Raw genomic sequence first — 17,904 nt, 5'->3', positions numbered from 1 at the left:
CAAAGACATAACCTATTTGAATTTTCGTTCTTATTTATATATCTGAAAATCACTTTAAGCATTTCTTTTTTTACTCTTGTTTATTTCCAAAGCCTATGCTTTTAACCAAGGGCAGTCAATAAAGAAAAAAGAAAAAACACACATATTTGATATAAAGATGCCCACGGCGAGCATATCAAAGAAGGATTGAAATTCTTCCCTGTCCTGGGGCTACACAGGCAAATGGTTATCTGGTATGGTGGGCATGATTTCTTCCAGATCTTTTCAATTTGTGGCGACAGTGGTAGGTTCTTCAAATGAGGGTTGGGAAGTTCTTTATGCCATTGATGCAAATACTTCCCATGGTTTCTAGTTGTAGAAGAAATATGTAATTAGTGAGTTCAAAATTGAAATTGACCAACCATATAATTAGACACAACCAATAAATATCTCTTGCTGTATAACCACCTTAGTCCTTGCTTTACAAATCTGGTGTTTATTTCAGGATTTAAATGATTTTACTCTATTTTTATTATTCTCAGAGAAGAGGATGGGGAAAATGTGAAAAAATAGTTGATTTTCTTAATGTTTCAAGTTCCAGAAAGCACTCTGTATTCCAAAGTCTGTCTTTATTCAGTTTAAACTTTTTTTTTTTCAATCTTTGACCCTTTTCACCAACTAGTCTGTAGGTTCTTATAGCTACAGTCACGTTTGTGTGAGCCCTGGCTCAGTGCCAGGTACTTTGTATTTTCATTTATTTAAATTTCACAGCAACCATGTGATGCAAGTATTATTAATAGCTTCATCTTACAGGTGAGGAAACTAAGGCACAGAGAAGTAACTTGCCTAAGGTCTCACTGCTAATAAGTGACAGAGTTAGGATTTGAACCCAGGCAGTTTGGACCAAAAGCCCAGACTCAGCCTCTATACTATATTGAGTCATATTAAAGCTATATAAATGCCAAACATGAGTCATATGCCACTGTGGACGCTCATTCATAAGACTGTTAGTTACTTGTTGATAAATAATGATATCTTAGATGACAGGGATGTCATTATATTCATGAAATAACCATCGATGTGACAGGCAGTTTCTTGAGGAATGGAGGTGAATTAAGCTACCCAATCATTAAAACTATCCAAAAGGCAGATGATCTAATTAGAGGCACTGGAGTTAGGACTTCGGCAGAAGCTAAGAGCTGAGACGCTCACGATTCACTCCACATGACGAGAGACACTGGCCAAAGCACCTGTTCCCTCGGGGGCCTTCTGGAGCAATGGCCCTCCTTAGACACAGACATAAGGTTCTTGCAGCATATTAACATTTTAGAGAGGTCTCTAGAGACTTAATGCACTTTATTATGATTGTGGTAAAAACAATTGTGTTAAAATATACATGTTGGTGCATAGGCATTTTTCAAGAGTAATAGAAACCAGTGTGAGCCACCTCTAAAACGGAGACGTTAAATATGAAACACTGAACGGGGGCTATTAGAAAAAGTCGGTTCTCATGCTTGGGAGAAGGATTATGTCCCTGGAGGTGGATGGGATAGGAGACAATGGTAGAAAGCTGAATGGTACAGTGAAGAAACTAGAATGGGAGAAGAGAAAGAAGTGAAGACGTGAACGAGGAAAACACCCAAGAGATGAAATTAAAGGAAAGAGCACAGATTATTAATCTAAGCCAGTGATAAAGGGGGAGAAATGTGACCCAATGCTAAATCAGATTGCTCCATGCACCAGAGCTTTTGTGGAGAAGCTCCCTGAGGCAAGCACAGTCTGCAGGATCAATTGTGCTGGAATTGTATTCTTCTTAAGTAGAAACATGCGACTTATTGTTTCCCCATTATTTTCTGAAGTTGCCTCCTTGCCCTTTAAGACAGTGGTTTCCAGCCAGGGATGCTAACCCGTGGGGCTCTTCAGGAGAAACTGTGGGGCCAACAGCCTTCTTTAACACTTCAGGAAACCTAAAGGGAATTGTGCATTTACCCGACTAAAATGCCTACTTTAATACTTTTAGCTGGAAATTTGTGAATTCTAGGCAGCAGCATTGCTTCCCTAATGCTAATGCTCTGAAGGCTCTTCATATATGCTTTTCTTTAAGGAAAAAGAAGCAACGTTGAATTATTTATTGCTTAATAAAGGCACTTTGATAGACAGAAATTTCTTTAAGAGAGGACTCAGAGGGCGATAATTAAAGGGCTCCTTGGGGATGACTTTGGGTAGGTTCTGGAGTAAATGCTCACTCCCAGGCCACCTGTCCCCATGCCATCACCAATGCTGGGCCTTTATAGCCACTAATGTAGCTTTTCCTTTGTCACTCTCCAAAATAATTAATGCTCTGAAAAAACATGCCAATTATGCATTCACATAAAATTCATCTATTGCTTTCCTAGCGGCAATATAGCAGTAGCAGTCATTTCCTAGCTGCCATAATTTGTGTGACCCCATATCTAGTTAAATAGAGCCCGACCATGATTCTCTTTTCAGCATTACCAAAACCCAATACAGGGCCTGGAGATAGATAGAGATAGAAATAGAGATATGTAATGTGTTTTTACATAAGATCAGAAAATTGACTAGAAATGAGATTGTCTGTAAATGTATAATTTGGCTGTTGAGAAGCCAGATCAGTTCATATAGAGGCTAAAAACCCCCTTGACCTACTGCTGTCCTCTAAACAGCAGTAGGAGACAATGACCTTCATGCTCTGTGGTGTAGCAAAAACACTGGAGAATGTAGGTGGAGTTTTGCAAACTTTGAAAAGGAAGATAATTCTTGCAGCTTTAATGATTTTTGCAAATTCAGTGCAAGACAGATATAAAGCGTTTTCTTTTAAGCAGTAGAAGATTCATTAAACTATGAGGGAAAAAAAAAAGACCCATAGAGAAGCCTCAGGGAAAAGAATCATTGAAAAGGGAAGTAGAGATAGTCTGTGTAGATTAAGTTCAAAGCTCTGAAATTAAAACTGTTTCCCCAGCTCTGTATTAAGTCCCATTTGAGTCTTGTCTGGTTCAAATTTGATAATGTTGGTCTTTGATGGCGTCCAATGCATAGTGAGGGATGGACATATAAAGAGACTTCTCTCTCTTGTTGATTATGATTTTAACAAAACAACAAAAATCTTAGTCCTTTTAAAAATATGAGCTCCAAAAAAAAAAAAAATATATATATATATATATATATATATATATATATATATGAGCTCCGGGTTAATGTTTCTCTGTAGCCTTACCTGGGGGCTTTCATTTTCATCTCTGTCTTGTCTCCTGTATTGAAGTCGTTCTGGATTTAGGGCAACAGCAAGGGGACAGAGTAGCCGCTCAGCTAAGCACTGTTTGCCATCTCCTGATCTGAGTCGAGCCTTCAGTCTTCTCAGTATTTTTTCCATCTCACAGGAGTGAACTCAAACGAATGTAACATGAAAGAAGGATGCAACTGTTACAATAATAAATATTCCCTATTGAAAACTACCTGGTGCCAGGCACTTCATATGCAATTACTGAATTTAATTCTAAATGTTAAAGACACAGAAACTAACATTCAGGGAGATAAATTTCCTGCCCAATTTCATATAATTTGTAAAGTGCTTAAGTTGGGATAATAAGGGCTTTCTGACCCCAGGGCAGGTGACACACAACCTGCTCAGAGAAGCAGTTCATTCGTTCATTCTAAGGCGAGTGTCTGGAAAATGGGTTGGATGAGATGCTTGCATTTTTTGGATCAGCAGATTCTCTCCCTGTGGATGTGTAGACTGGAGGTCAAATTATAATCAGAATATAGCTCAGTGAGCCGGGAATCAGTGTGGGGTGTGGAGAAGGAGGGTTGTGTGATTCAAATACGTAATGGCATCAGGCTAATGTCGCTTGAGGTATTCCTCTTCCTAGATCTCCCCATTTTTGTAATCCTGGGGTCTGAATGCCCATCTGCTGTACTTCAGATGTTGTGTTAGGCGCACCAGACATAATGATGAGCAAGACGCTGTTCCTGCCTTCAAATAGCTTATGAACTGGTGGGAGAAAGTGACAACTAAACAGATCCTACAAACTGTGGAGCACAAAGGAGACACACGTAACAGATGATGGAATTAGACATGTTTTCTCCCAAGTATGGCACAGACTAAAATCTGTAATTCCTATCTAGGTGAAGGGAGTTAGAAGAAGGCAGTGTGAAGAAGCGTGCTTGAGACCAAGAGAACAGCAAACTTTTTCTTTAGGCAAGAAAAAGCATAGTGGGTTTTTGGAGGCCACTAGGAGTTCACTGTGACTCAAGTATAGAGCAAGGGAGAAAATGGTGAGCTGGACAAACAAGCAGGGACCAGCAGAGGAAATGCCATGAGCAGTGCTGAGCCATTAGATATTACCCTGTGGGCATTTAAGCCAAGAGCGACAGAATCTCCCCTATGTTCTATTGTTTTTTAATCAAAATTTAGTTACTGTACAATATTATATGTTATAGGTGTACAATATAGTGATTCACAGTTTTTAAAGGTTATACTCCATTTATAGTTATTATAAAATATTGGCTATATTCCCCATGTTGTACAATATATCCTTGTATCGTATTCATTTTATAGATAATAGTTTGTACCTCTTAATCCTCTACCCCTAAATTGCCCTTCCCCCTTCCCTCTCCTCATTGGTAACCACTGGCTTGTTCTCTGTGTCTGTGAGTCTGCTTCTTTTTTGTTATATTCACTAGTTTGCTGTATTTTTTAGATTCCACATATAAGTGATACCATGCATTATTTGTCTTTCTTTGTCTGACCTATTTCACTTAGCATAATATCCTCCAAGTCCATCCTCGTTGCTGCAGATGGCAAAATTTCATTCTTTTTTCCCCTACATTCTTCAGTTCAGAGAATGAATTGAAGGGCACCTAGACTGAAGATAGGAGAGCCAATCCCTGAAGCAGATGGTGATTGCAGTCTCAACTAAAGGAAATAGAGATGAGGGAACGTGAAGGAGTGATGACGTACAGAAGAGGGAATGCAGAGGGTAGGGTCTGGTGACCCATCGGATGTAAGATGAGCAAAGGCTGGAGACAAGAGCATCACCCAGGTTTCTAGATTGCCCCAGATGTACCAAGGCAGAGGATGCAGAAGAAGGAAGAATTTTGGGGTTTGTTTGTTTGTTTAATTTTGGAGAGTGGGGGGCTCATATTTTCCACGAGACGCCTGGGAAATATCTATGAGACAATGTCTGTGGATAGATGTAAGGGTTAAAACTTAGGCGGAGTATCAGGGCTGAGACAGATATTGGAGTCAGAATATAGTCACAATAGCCAAGAGGTGGAAGCGACCAAAATGTCCACTGACAGATGAATGACTAAAGAGAGTGTGGTATATACATAAAGTAGAATATTATTCATTCTGACATGCAACAACATGGATGAACCTTGAGGACGTTATGCTCAGTGAAATAAGCCAGTGACAAAATGATGATTCCATTTATATGAGGTATCGAATGTAGTCAGATTCATAGAAACAGAAAACAGAGTGAGGGTTGAAAGGGGCAAAGAGGAGTTGTTGTTCAATGGCTATAGAGTTTTAGTTTTAAAAGATGAAAAGGTTTTAGAGACCTTTTGCACAACAATGTGCATGTACTTAACGCTACTGAACTGTACCCTTAAAAATGACTAAGATGATAAATGTGATGTGATGTGTTTCTGACCACAGTTTATTTTTTTTAATTTTGATAAAAAATTGGTCACCATATTGGTAAGGTGGTGAGAGCAGGCTCAGGGATTCTGATGGTGCAGAAGCTGGGTTGCAGAAGATGAGGAGTGATGACAGCTAAGAAAGTAAAGACGAACTGTTAACCTTTTCCTCTCAGACTTCTCATGCTCTAAGTTTCCAGACCTGGTTACGGACTGATTCTTAATTTTTGTAGCTATGTAGTAACATCATTTACGACAGTGCTACCCAACCGGTTTTTTTCCCATTGCGGTTTGCACAGAGAGTGACATTTGTACAACAGCTGGGAATCACACGCAGCTGGAGGCATCCAACACTAGGATTTCCGCTGCTCCGGGAAAAACTCAGCTGCCCAGGGGCAGAGGATCAATACCCCAAAGAAGCTATAAATCATCCGTAGCTGAGTTGGAATACTCAGCATTTTACTCAAAGCCTTTGATGTAACCCAACTCCACTTGAAGCCACCCTCTCAATCTTTTGGTCAGAGATGACTCTTTTGTTGTCAATTTACATATTATTACCCATAATTTAACGTAACTGAAATCTCAAAAGCTCATCTTATATAGCACTTGATCTGCTATTTCTGATAGAGCTTCATTGTTAGGCTTCTTTTAAAAAATAAATTCTTATGCCACATTAAGACATAAACAACAATAAGATCTGTTTAAAGAAGTGAAGTTGGGCTTCCCTGGTGGCGCAGTGGTCGAGAATCCGCCTGCCGATGCAGGGGACGCGGGTTCATGCCCCGGTCCGGGAAGATCCCACATGCCGCGGAGCGGCTGGGCCCGTGAGCCGTGGCCGCTGAGCCTGCGCGTCCGGAGCCTGTGCTCCGCAACGGGAGGGGCCACGGCAGTGAGAGGTCTGCGTACCACAAAAAAATAAATAAATAAATAAATAAATAATAAAGAGATGAAGTAGCTAAGATTGAGAACTATTCAGATCAGGGTTCAAGCTAACAGGTCACAAAAGAAGCTAAGAATTTGCGGATATCAATTATCAGCGTAAGAAAACAGCCTAGAGTGGGGAGGGACAGATAAGCTGGGGGTACAAACTACCATGTGTAAAATAAATAAGCTACAGGGATATGTTGTACAGCACAGGGAATATGGCCAATATTTTATAATACCTATAAAAATGGAGTATAACCTTTAAAATTTGTGAATCACTGTGTTATATACCGAAACTTACATAATAGTATAAATCACCTATACCTCAATTTTAAAAAGAAAAAGAAAAAAAAAAAAAAGACAGCAACCTAGAAATCTAGAAGTCAATGCAAAAATGGGGAGCGGCCAACTGGAATTTTGGAGTTAAACAGGTACTAGTCAGGGATCCAGGAAGTCAAAACAAAACAGACAAGGTACCTGTTAGAATTGATGTCTTCCTATTACGGGTTGAATTGTGTCCCTCAAAAAGAGGTATTGAAGCCCTAACCCCCAGTACCTGTGAATGTGACCTTATTTAAAAATAGGGTATTTGCAGTTGAAATCAAGTTAAGGTGAGGTCATTAGGGTGGTCCTTAATCCAATATGACTGGTGTCCTTATGCAAAAAGGAGAAGAGAGACACACAGAGACAGAGACTAGAGCGATGCATGTACAAGCTAAGGAACACCTGGGGTGTGGACCGTCACCAGAAACTAGGAGAAAGTCTTGAAACAGACCCTCCCTTAGAACTTCCAGAAGGAACCAAGCCCACAGACACTTTGATTTGGGATTTTCAGCCTCCAGAACTGAGATAGTAAATTTCTGGTGTTTCAAGCCACCAATTTTGGGTACTATGTTACAGCAGCCCTTGAAAACTAGTACACCCCCTGGCCTCAAAAACAAAGGACCGCTTTCGGCTGCCAGGAAGTAACAGAGCTGAAAGATAGTGGGTGCTCTCAGGATGGCGGGCAGCTTCCACCAACCAAGAACAGCTTTCTCAACAGATGGACTTATTTCCTTTTGCCCTTAATCAAACAAGTCCCATAATAATAAATGTTATAAATTTGAGACTTTCTTGGAAGAAGGGTTTCTCTAAGCCCTTCCAAAATTTCATTCTATGTGTGATTGACCCAAACCAGATCACTTTTAGAGGCTGTTGTTTTCAGAAACCTTGCTCTTTGCCTCGTCCCCTGGCACTCAGGACGGTTAATAAGGCAGCTCAAGTCTCTCTTGACATTGAGCAAACATAAAATGACGGGCCTAAGACTGTTCAAGTTTACATTGATGAGTTGTCGGTTGTGTTAATTGTGCTAATTCAGAATTACTTTCATTACAGTTTATCACAGCACTCTACAAGATAACCTCTCAATTTTTTTTTCTCTTAAATTCTGAAGTATCTTTAATGAGAAAGGCATTCACAAAATCAGATGGCTCTTGACGTTATTACGATTTTTTTTTTTTTAAGTGAGGTTTGGAAGGAAAAAGTGTACAAACCAGGCAAGAGTGTGCAGGCCGGTCCTCAGCCCCCCTGCCCAGCCATGGAGACACTACCTCACTTCGCTTTCTTTAATCACGAGAACAAAAATGTTAAACACCAACAGCGCTTTTTTCCCTCAGATCCTTTCACAGGCAGTGGGAAACTAGATGGTTATGGTTCTAAGAAAAAAACGTGACAATTGGTTTTCAGTTTTCTGCAGTGTCTTGCAGTCATTGAATTGCAAACAGGCTCTTTGGTAGCTGTGTTCAGACATGTTTCAGGAGTGAGGTAGTGAATTTTGTCCTCTGTGCGCCCATACACGGAACATGAGGTGTCGTCATTGCCTTGATTCCTTTGGGACTCAGGTTTCACGCAGCCCGTCTGTTCTTTGTTCTGAGGAGCCCACGTACTTGTCGATTCCACCCAAAACGTTTCTGCTATCTGCTTGTTCATTCAATTCCTTCAGTCTTTGAGTCCCTACTGTGTGCAAAACACTGGACCAGGCATTAAGGAGATAAGAATAAACAGTTAAATTTTCTCCTCTCATGGAGCTTAGGGTCTAATGGAGGAGTTGGACGTCAATCAAATAATCAGAGCAGTGAATCAATATTTATAATGTGAGATGAACTTTCTGCAGAAAAGAACGGCATTTGAGTGAGGAGTTAATAGAAGACCTTGACCCAGATGGGGGTCAGGGAAGTGGGGAAGGAGATAGAGACACCTGGGCTGAGTCATGAAGGAGGAGCAACCGTGAACTTCATGGCGGATGTTGATAGGGAAAGGGAGGGGAGAGCATTCCAGAGAGAAGGGAACGTGTTCAGCATGACCCCAGAAAAAGGTGGTGTAAAGTGAGTATAGAAAAATAAGTGGGGCATAGACCATGCAGCACCTTGAGAAACATGCCAAGAACTTTTCCCTTGGGGACTTCCTGGCGGTCCAGTGGTTAAGACTCTTCACTTCCAATGCAGGGGCGTGGGTTCAATCCCTGGTCAGGGAACTAAGATCCCACATGCCACGTGGCATGGCCAAAAAAAAAAAAAATGAACTTTTCCCTTTGTCCCCAGAACAATAGGAAGCCACTGAAGGCTTTTACAATGGGAGGCAGTGTGAATGGGAGAGCTGTTTGGGAAGCAGAATCAGCAGGGACTTGGTGAATGTTTAGATTTAAGGACATAAATGAGAGTCTCAAGGATGACTCCTGGTTTCAGGTTCATCTCCTTGGATGGATGATGATACCATTCACAGAACCGGGAAGCATTAGCACAGAACTTTATTTGTGGGAAAAGATCATCACTCAGTCTTGGATATGTTGAGTTTGAATGGGTTTGAGTCTCAGCAGAGACACCTAATACTTGTTTGCATGTGTAGGTCTAGAGTTTAGGAGCAAGGGCTGGCTGGCTAGAGATACAAATATGGACGTTCCATATCATTCTCAATTGTTTATCCAGTGCCTGCCATGTGCCAGGCCCTGTTCTAGGCCTAAGGGGTAAGTCAGCAAAAAAACCAGACAGAAATGTCTGCCCTCTTTGATTCTTCAGTCTTAGTGAAGCTCTCTGTACTAGTGGAAGTTGTAAATCTGGATGAGATTGTATAGGGTGGAGGGAAAAGAGATACCGCAGCCTTAAGGAAAAATAATGATGCTGGTGCTTTGCCTTAGGGAAACAGAAATAATCCATCTTTGTTTTGTAATGTAAATGTAAATGTTTGTTCTGTTACAAATAATCAACACTTTTTCTGTCTCAAGTTCAACCTCCCAATGGGAGAAGAATCTGATTGGTCCAGCTAGTCAGCATCATTCCTTTTAGGCTGGAATTTTGTATCTCTGCCTCTCAATGCTGGTCAGCCATACAGAAAACCATCAGCTTTGAACAGGGTAGATCCAGACCAAACCACAAAGTGGGCTCCCCTGAAATGTGGCTGGTTTCCTAAGACAGTCCTTTCTTCTCCTAACTCTCCACCTTGGCCTCTGCTCTGGAGGAGCTAGACCCCAAAGAAGGAGATGTGAAAGAAGAGACCATGTCCCCTTCCCAGTTCTAGACAGGAAGTCATACTTGTGGGGCTGGGCTGGGGCAGGGGAGCAAGGCTTGAATCAGAGATGAGACTGGATTGCGCTGGACTGATTTTTGCATAACCAGAGGTGGCCAGAAAGCTATGGAACTTACCTAAGAAGGGCAACCAATCTTTTTCTTTATTCCTAACTGAAGGTTGATGGATTCATTGTCGGCCTTTCCTTACATTCTACCCACTGTCCTTGCTCAGTAAGAGTCACAGTGGTAGACGGGACATGGCTGGCATCTTCACTCACAGCCATATGACTATTGAATATTTTTTACTCTGATATTAAAAGAATGACTTAGATTATTACTAAGACATGAGAAATGTACATGTATGTTATTTTATTTGATGTTATCCCTATTTCCATGTTGTTTTGCATAAAATATGTTAATGTGAATTTTCATAGTGCATCTAATAAGCCCTTTGCCCTCAAAGTATGCAAAATTGAACAACTGTACAATCTACCACAGGCATACCCAGGAATGATACTTGGAAAATGCATGATGGTTGCCTGAGAAGGAATTACTTAAGAGGACAGAGCATGGGTGGGAGTTCAAGACCCCAGTGTGGAGACTCCAGTACAAAATATGTGTCTTCCAAACCTCTGATTTAAAGTGTGGGATTTATTTTATAGTAAATACCATCACCGACACTGATTATCTGTAAACTAAGGTGGAACAAATAAAGAAATTTATGGAGATAATGAGAGCCAGATTTCACACAGTCAGAGAAAGAAGTTACAGATAAGCAAAGGGAAGATGCCAGAATGAACCCTCTGGCAGTTGGAATCGGAGTATCAGTGTGAACTCCGTTTATTGTAAGATAGAAGATAATAGATACATAGATGCATAAATAGATATATAGATACATAGACACATCAGTAGATATATAGACATAGATATGTAGATAGATACATGGATACAAGGGTGGATACATATATACACCTCTATGGTTATATAAGACACAAACATAGTAAGTAGATACTAAATATAGATATGTGTGTATACAAGGGCTCATATACATACATATATATATTTCCTAGATCTTTCCTCTGGGCGAGCCTAGAAGCAGTGACATGCCAGTAACATCAAGAAAACCCAATCCTAAAATTTTCGTTTCTAAAAACCATTCTCCAATAAAACAAATCAATAAATCAATATTCTTTGGAGAAGTGACTGATTCTAGAGTTGAGGCAGGGAAAACACAAGATGAGACTTAAGTATTAAGTATAATATTTTGTGGAGACAGAAAGTAAGGAAGAGCTTAAAACACACACACACACACACACACACACACACACAAGGGTGGCAAGACGTGACAATGAAATAGAATGTGGAATCCTGGATGGGATTCTGAAACAGAAAAAAAGACATTCCTGCAAAATCTGGGTAATTCCAAAGCAGTTCTGCATTTTGGTTCAAAGTATTTGACCAAGGTTAATTTTTTAGTTTTGATCAATGTCCTATGGTTATATAAGATACTAACATAAGAAGAAGCTGGGTCAAGGGTGTACAGGAACTCTCTGTGCTATCTTTGCCACTATTGTGTACGTTTAAAATTATTTCAAAATAAAGAGGTTTTTTTTTTTTAAACAGGCTAAGAATTTTCTATGGTAAACTCTAATAACACTATATATAGACATAAATTGGCTGCTCTGTTGCCCTGTTCAAAGACTCATATGTTTGTGAAGCTTTATACCATAGATATGTTGTATAGAATTTATAGTCAATTACGATTCTTTTTTTATCTTATAAAGTTGGAAGCATAGACTTCATCAGGACCAAAATGGTTTTCTATGGTTTTGTTTCTGATAGAAAATCTGATGTGGCTTGTCATTTCTCTTCATCTTAGTAATATAATTCATCTGAAATTGGAAGAGTCATTTGTGCTGGTTCATATGGCTGATTCCACGTTGTAAAGAGCCTAAGGAAAGGGTAACCAAGTGATGAGAAATGCCACAAGTCGGTCACTTCAGCCTGTCTGTGGGACACCCTTGATGCTGCCTCTTTTTGTTCTTCATCTCGTCACCATTGTGTTATCCTTGTCTCTTGTGTATAAACATCCAGTGAGGCATGGGGCCACAGAGAGTCCTGCCCTTAATTAAAAATTGTCAGCTTAGTAGGGGAGAGATACACAGAATTAAGGAGTTACAGTGCAAAGCCCTGAGCACTAGGGTTGAAGACCCAGGGAGCCTGGGGGAAGACGTGCCCAACTCAGGTTGGAGCCAGGTCGAGAAGATATGTCTAAAAATAATGAATCAAATTTTATCAGGAAAGTGGGAAAATGCATTCCATATAAAAGAAATAGCAGGTGCAAAATTGCAGAAGTAAAAACACATCTCTTGCTTGAAAACGCTGTTTTGGTGAAACAGTATACAGCAGTGTTTAGAAGCTGAAGTTCTGGAATCTGAAAGATGGTGGTCAAATCCCAGTGCTTTTTCCACTTCTAGCTGCGCGACCTCGGGCAGCAGATTTGAGCTCCTTGGGCCTCAGTTTCCTCATCTATAACATAATGGAGCTAATTATGGTACCTACATCAGGGGGCTATTTTGAGAATTAAATAGAGTTAGAAAATGCGGCAATGAACAAAGCGTTCAGCAGAGTATCTGCACATGTTGACTACTTCAAGTACCAACTGTTATTCTGAGAAATCATCCTAGAAGAGATGGTTTTTGAAGGAAGTATTGTAATTAACCAAGTGTGGAAGGAAAGTGTGTTGCAGGCAGGGGGACGGTATGTTCAAAGGTACAGATGGGACTCTGTGGGAGGGACACACAGACCAATATTGTTAGAGTATAAAGGGCAAGGCGTGAGGGGAGACTTGAAGCCACGCTGAGCAGAATTTATTCTACACGTAATTGACCATCCTTGAATTACTTTAAGGCCCAGGAACAAGGGGGTGCTTCTTTCTTAGGTGTTCTTTAAGGTAGATTTAAAGGGACAGGACTAAGATGGAAACCCAGTTGGGAGGGTTTAAGGAGTGATAGTGGTCCAAGTGCCACTGGACTCAGCAGCCTGGGACCACGGAGGTGGCGGGAGAGACCTGGGGCCCGAGAGGGAGCGGACGAGGGGAAGTCGGTGCCGAGGAGTCACGTAGATGGTAAGCAAGCTTCAAGAAGTAAGTTTGAAAAGGGAGGGAGAAAAGGGAAGGACACGAGGTGAGGAGAAATGTTTGCCTTTCTCTGTTTCCGTTTTCATTTTTTAAACCAAGAATCTTGAGAAAATAAATCAATCAGCGTAGCGGAGGGGAAGCAGTTGGAGCGAGTGGGAAATGGCGAGGGGGTCCCAGGCTAGAGGGAGGAGGGGTCGACGGCGCGCGCGCGGCGTCCTCTCCATTGAGCCCCCTCGCTGAGATGAGACCATTTTCACGTCGAGCCAGCAGTTGCTGTGGCTCAGTGATAGCTTTGGTGTTGATAGCACATTTCCCTTGAGTAATTCAAATTACGGGCAATACACCATCTCTCTTAAATATCTGGCATTTATATGAAAGAGTGAAGAGCCTCATTTTTCATTTGCGAACATTGAAATCCAAAGCAGTTAAGGGGTTATAAAAGGGAACAAAAATTTAAATCTACCTCTTCTTACTTTTCTACTGATGCACTATATGCTATCTCCTGTGTTTTCTAAAGCAAAACAGGGAGGACAATTACGTGAGTGCACAAAAATGTATATTCTGAATTCCCTTTGGTCTGGGCTTTTTTTTTTCTTTTCCTATTACTTACTGAATATTCATCTCAGAACAAGAACCAAACATCTAGTTTACATGGAACTCTAATATTTCATTTGAAGTGGAGCAAAAAATGCATTTTTTATCATAATAAAAATGTTTCTGTGACTCAGTAAATTCCCTAACGGAAACAACTGTGTCTCGGTTGAATAACGCAAGACAGATACGATGTAAAATAGAGGTGTTTGGGACCTAGAGGAAAAAACAGGCAAAAGCAAACTGTATTCGTTACTACTATCTCAAGGAAACTGTTCATTCCATTAGTGGGATTTTAAGGGACAATAATGTAAAGGAAAACAACCGTTCAACATCATTTGGTATTCTAGTTTTATAATAGTTTCCTTTCTTTTACTGTCTTGTTAACATTTTCTGCTAGCTTAGGTTTGTTGCAAATAGTACCTACATTATTGCACAAAGAACCTTCTGCGGGACATTTAAAGCCTGTAAGATCTTAGGTTCGGTGTTGTAACAAGAGCATGAAAGTGAACATTTCCTGTACAGCTTAGGGATGTCATAAGATGGTGTAAACGCATCTGTGCTGCTGGCCTCCCAAACCAGGAGGCACAGGACAGCCACTTAATTCCCAGCTCCTCCAAGAACACCTCCTCTCCCCACTTTCTTTGGGGTCAGGCTGTAAGGGGGAATGAGTAACAGCTCTGAATTTCTTGAGAGATGTGGAAGAGGAAACACCACATGCCACTGATCAGCTGAAGTTATGAAATTACCTTGAACATTTTGGGGTGCCAGCTGTCACAAATAAATGTAGTAGCTTTTATGGCCCAGAGGCAAACCAAGAAATGAGCCCTCCAATTTACATCCAGAAAACTCCAGTTTGAAGTTGGAAGGTACCAGGGTTTATTGAAGATTTTTGTAAAAGAAGGAAAAAGCAGTGACTTAAACACGTTTTTTTTCTCCTTTTTGACCCTACTCCCCTGACCCTGACCCTAACTAACAGCCTGACACTGACCCTAACTAATGATCTGACGACTTCAACACTTTTTAAAGGAAACATTTTTAAAGTACACAGTATTGCTGTCTCACATGCAATTATGTAGCTAAGGGACATTTGAACAGAGGAAAAAGGAAAGGTTCTCCCCTCCAAGAAACTCTTTATTGGATTCAATAAGCTAGTGAGAAGTATCCCTTATACATATTTGTATGTCAAGGTTTTATAGTAACATAGAGATAGTAATAAAAACCAGCATGTTTGATCATTACTCCAGATAGGTCATCTGCAGTTCGGCTTGTAGAATCACAGGTGCAAAATAGCAAGAGAAACTTCCTTGAAAAATAGTAGTTTATGCTTTAGAAAGAGTCTGCATTCTGAATTACTGAGTCGTGAACAGATCTAGAAAAACCAGCAAAAGCCATCATGTAAAGAAGCAAAGATATGGGACTTCCCTGGTGCCACAGTGGTTAAGAATCCGCCTGCCAATGCAGGGGACACGGGTCAGATCCCTAGTCCAGGAAGATCCCACATGCCACGGAGCAACTAAGCCCGTGCGCCACAACTACTGAGCCTGCTTACCACAACTACTGAAGCCCGTGCACCTAGAGCCCGTGCTCCGCAACTAGAGAAGCCATTGCAATGAGAAGACCGCACACGGCAACGGAGAGTAGCCCCCGCTCACCGCAGTTAGAGAAAGCCCGCACGCAGCAACGAAGACCAAACGCAGCCCAAAAAAAAGAAAACCAAAAGAAGCAAAGAGAATTCAGCCTTAATTGACTCAGATAACACTGAGGAACTCCCTTCTCCGGGTTAAACGGAATGTGGTCCTTTTTCATATGTGGAGGAGTCAAAAACCACTCTTCAGTTACATTAACCCACAGATCTCTGCACATTTTCCAAGCCAGAATGGACTAGATTTTCAAATGAGAATCTTTCCCAAGTCTGAATGCTTTTTAAATTGTTTTCTTTTAGAAAATCACACCAAAAATTACAAAAAATATTTATTTAAGGTAATCCTTCAATTCAGTTATTTGTTGCAGCATTCAGAAAGGAACTGAAACTGAATAATGCTTGAATATTTTAACAGAAGAAAGCCCAGGCTGAAATATGGCAGATTTAAGCAGTGAGGCAGAACGGAGTGTGTGTCGTGCAGACCAATTACTCCCAACTCTCCTGAGAAGCACAAGAAAAGGAAAAGCCTTTCAGCCACCCAACGTGTAATGATATCTCAGCAAGACAGATGCTGAGCCATAGAATAGCACTGAGCTGAGATGATTTATATTTTTTAAAGCTCAAGGTTTGAAATTTTTTCCTTTGATTCTAATTTCCTTTTTGCAAATTTTTTTTTTTAAAACCATGTGAGTCAGTTACAAAGCTATCATCTGATCTATATGCTACAGCCAGACTTCACGCTCAGTTGAAGCCTTTATAACCTCCTTCCTTCGGACTGTTCTTTACATTAGGTTTTTCAATAAAGAGAATAAAATCTTGGGATTCTCTATGCTACTTTTCTTCCATTCAAGAATCATAACCTTTGAAATAATTTTTAAGTGGAAATTTACGATTACAATTACTATATGTTAGAAGGTCAGCTTTTGTGATACAGTATAATGATCTTAAATTATTATCCAGTATATCCAGTATAATCCATGTTATTCCCTCACTTGCATCAAAGTAAATTTAATCTTGGAAAATCTGTGCTTACATGCAGAAGGGGAAAGAAGTTGGATAAAAGCCGTTTTATCACATATTAAAGAAACTTTATAGTGGCTTCAAAATACCATGAAGTACTTCCGTTTATCCTGGCTTCCTGATCCCTCTCCACCGCTCACCCCCTCGACACACACACACACTCTCTTATCCCATCTTGCGCTTTCTTCTTTTCCTCTCTTTTTGTAGCTCCGTCATGATCATGGGCTGGGGAAGAAGCAATGGTGAAGGTTATGGAGGTTAATAGCAGTGAAGTAAGAATTAAATGATTGTGCTCAAATGCATCATCTGCCCTTAAAAAAAAAAAGAAAACTTTTTACTAAACTGCAATGTGCTTATAGAAAGAGGCATTTTGCTGAATTTTTACAAACTGAACCCCCCCCACCCAGTGCCCAGCTCAAGAAATATTGACTGTACCTTAGAAGCCCCTCCCCGTGCACCTGTCCAGCCACCATGCCTCCCCCTCACCCCAGGGTAAACGCTCTCCTGGGACCAAGCAGATAGACTAGTGCTGCCTGCCTTTTAACTTTATATAAATGGAATCATTCCGTCTGTACTCTTTTGTTTTGTCTGGCTTCCTTTACTCGCTATTCTATTGGGAAATTCACCCAAGTTTTGTGCTTGGATATTGTTTGTTGACTCACATGTTTCAATGGACCACAATTTGCTCTTCCATTCAGGGGCTGATGGGCACTTGAAGAGTTTAAGTTTGGGACCCGTACAGGTGGCCCTGCTGTGGGCTTGGGAGGGTGTAGCTGTGCTGGGCGTGCACACATGTCCAGGAGGTATACACCCAGGAGAGGATTTGCCCGGCCGATGAGTGTGTGTATGTCCATCCCTCATTGATGCTGCTTACCTGGGAACGACCGAAAGAGCCCTGGTGTTCAGAAAGAGGCCCCTTCCCACGGGTAGAAGATTGGCGTCAGTGCCTCAGCAGTGAAAGTGGACGTATCTGCCATTCCAGCAGCCACTCACCTTCCTCTATTTTAATTGCCGCGTTTGCCACATCTACGGGGCAGCAATGCCTGATAGTCAAGAGGATGGACTGCAGGATCCTGAAGGACCTTCTGAGCCATCGAAAGAGCTTCTCACCTGCTCTTTGCAGTTTTACGGTGCAATGATCAACTCATGCTGAGTTCAGATCCATTTAGTCACAAACAGTTATTATATTTCTACTCTCTAAAAGATGCGATAAAAGTAAATTAAAAGTGGAATCTTGCCCTTAAGGCGCTTACAAGCTTTGGGGAGTATAACTCTAATACAAGTTAGAATGAGGTGAGTTCCATTTTAAAAACATATAGGCATGGGGATTTTTTTTTTTTTTTTTTTTTTTTTTTTTTTTTTTTTTTTTTGCGGTACGCGGGCCTTTCTCTGTTGTGGTCTTTCCC

General features: G+C 40.8%; 1 protein-coding gene across 6 annotated transcripts in view; it reads left to right on the top strand.

The window, feature by feature from the left end:
* Window positions 1–17,904, top strand: part of NALCN (sodium leak channel, non-selective) — a 318,984-nt gene that overhangs the window by 190,001 nt on the left and 111,079 nt on the right. The window lies entirely within an intron of this gene.

The sequence above is a fragment of the Physeter macrocephalus genome, chromosome 13 (genome assembly GCF_002837175.3).
Source record: "Physeter macrocephalus isolate SW-GA chromosome 13, ASM283717v5, whole genome shotgun sequence".
Classification (NCBI taxonomy): Eukaryota; Metazoa; Chordata; class Mammalia; order Artiodactyla; family Physeteridae; genus Physeter; species Physeter macrocephalus.
Note: the sequence above shows the minus strand (reverse complement) of the source record. Positions and strands in the feature narration are given on the sequence as shown.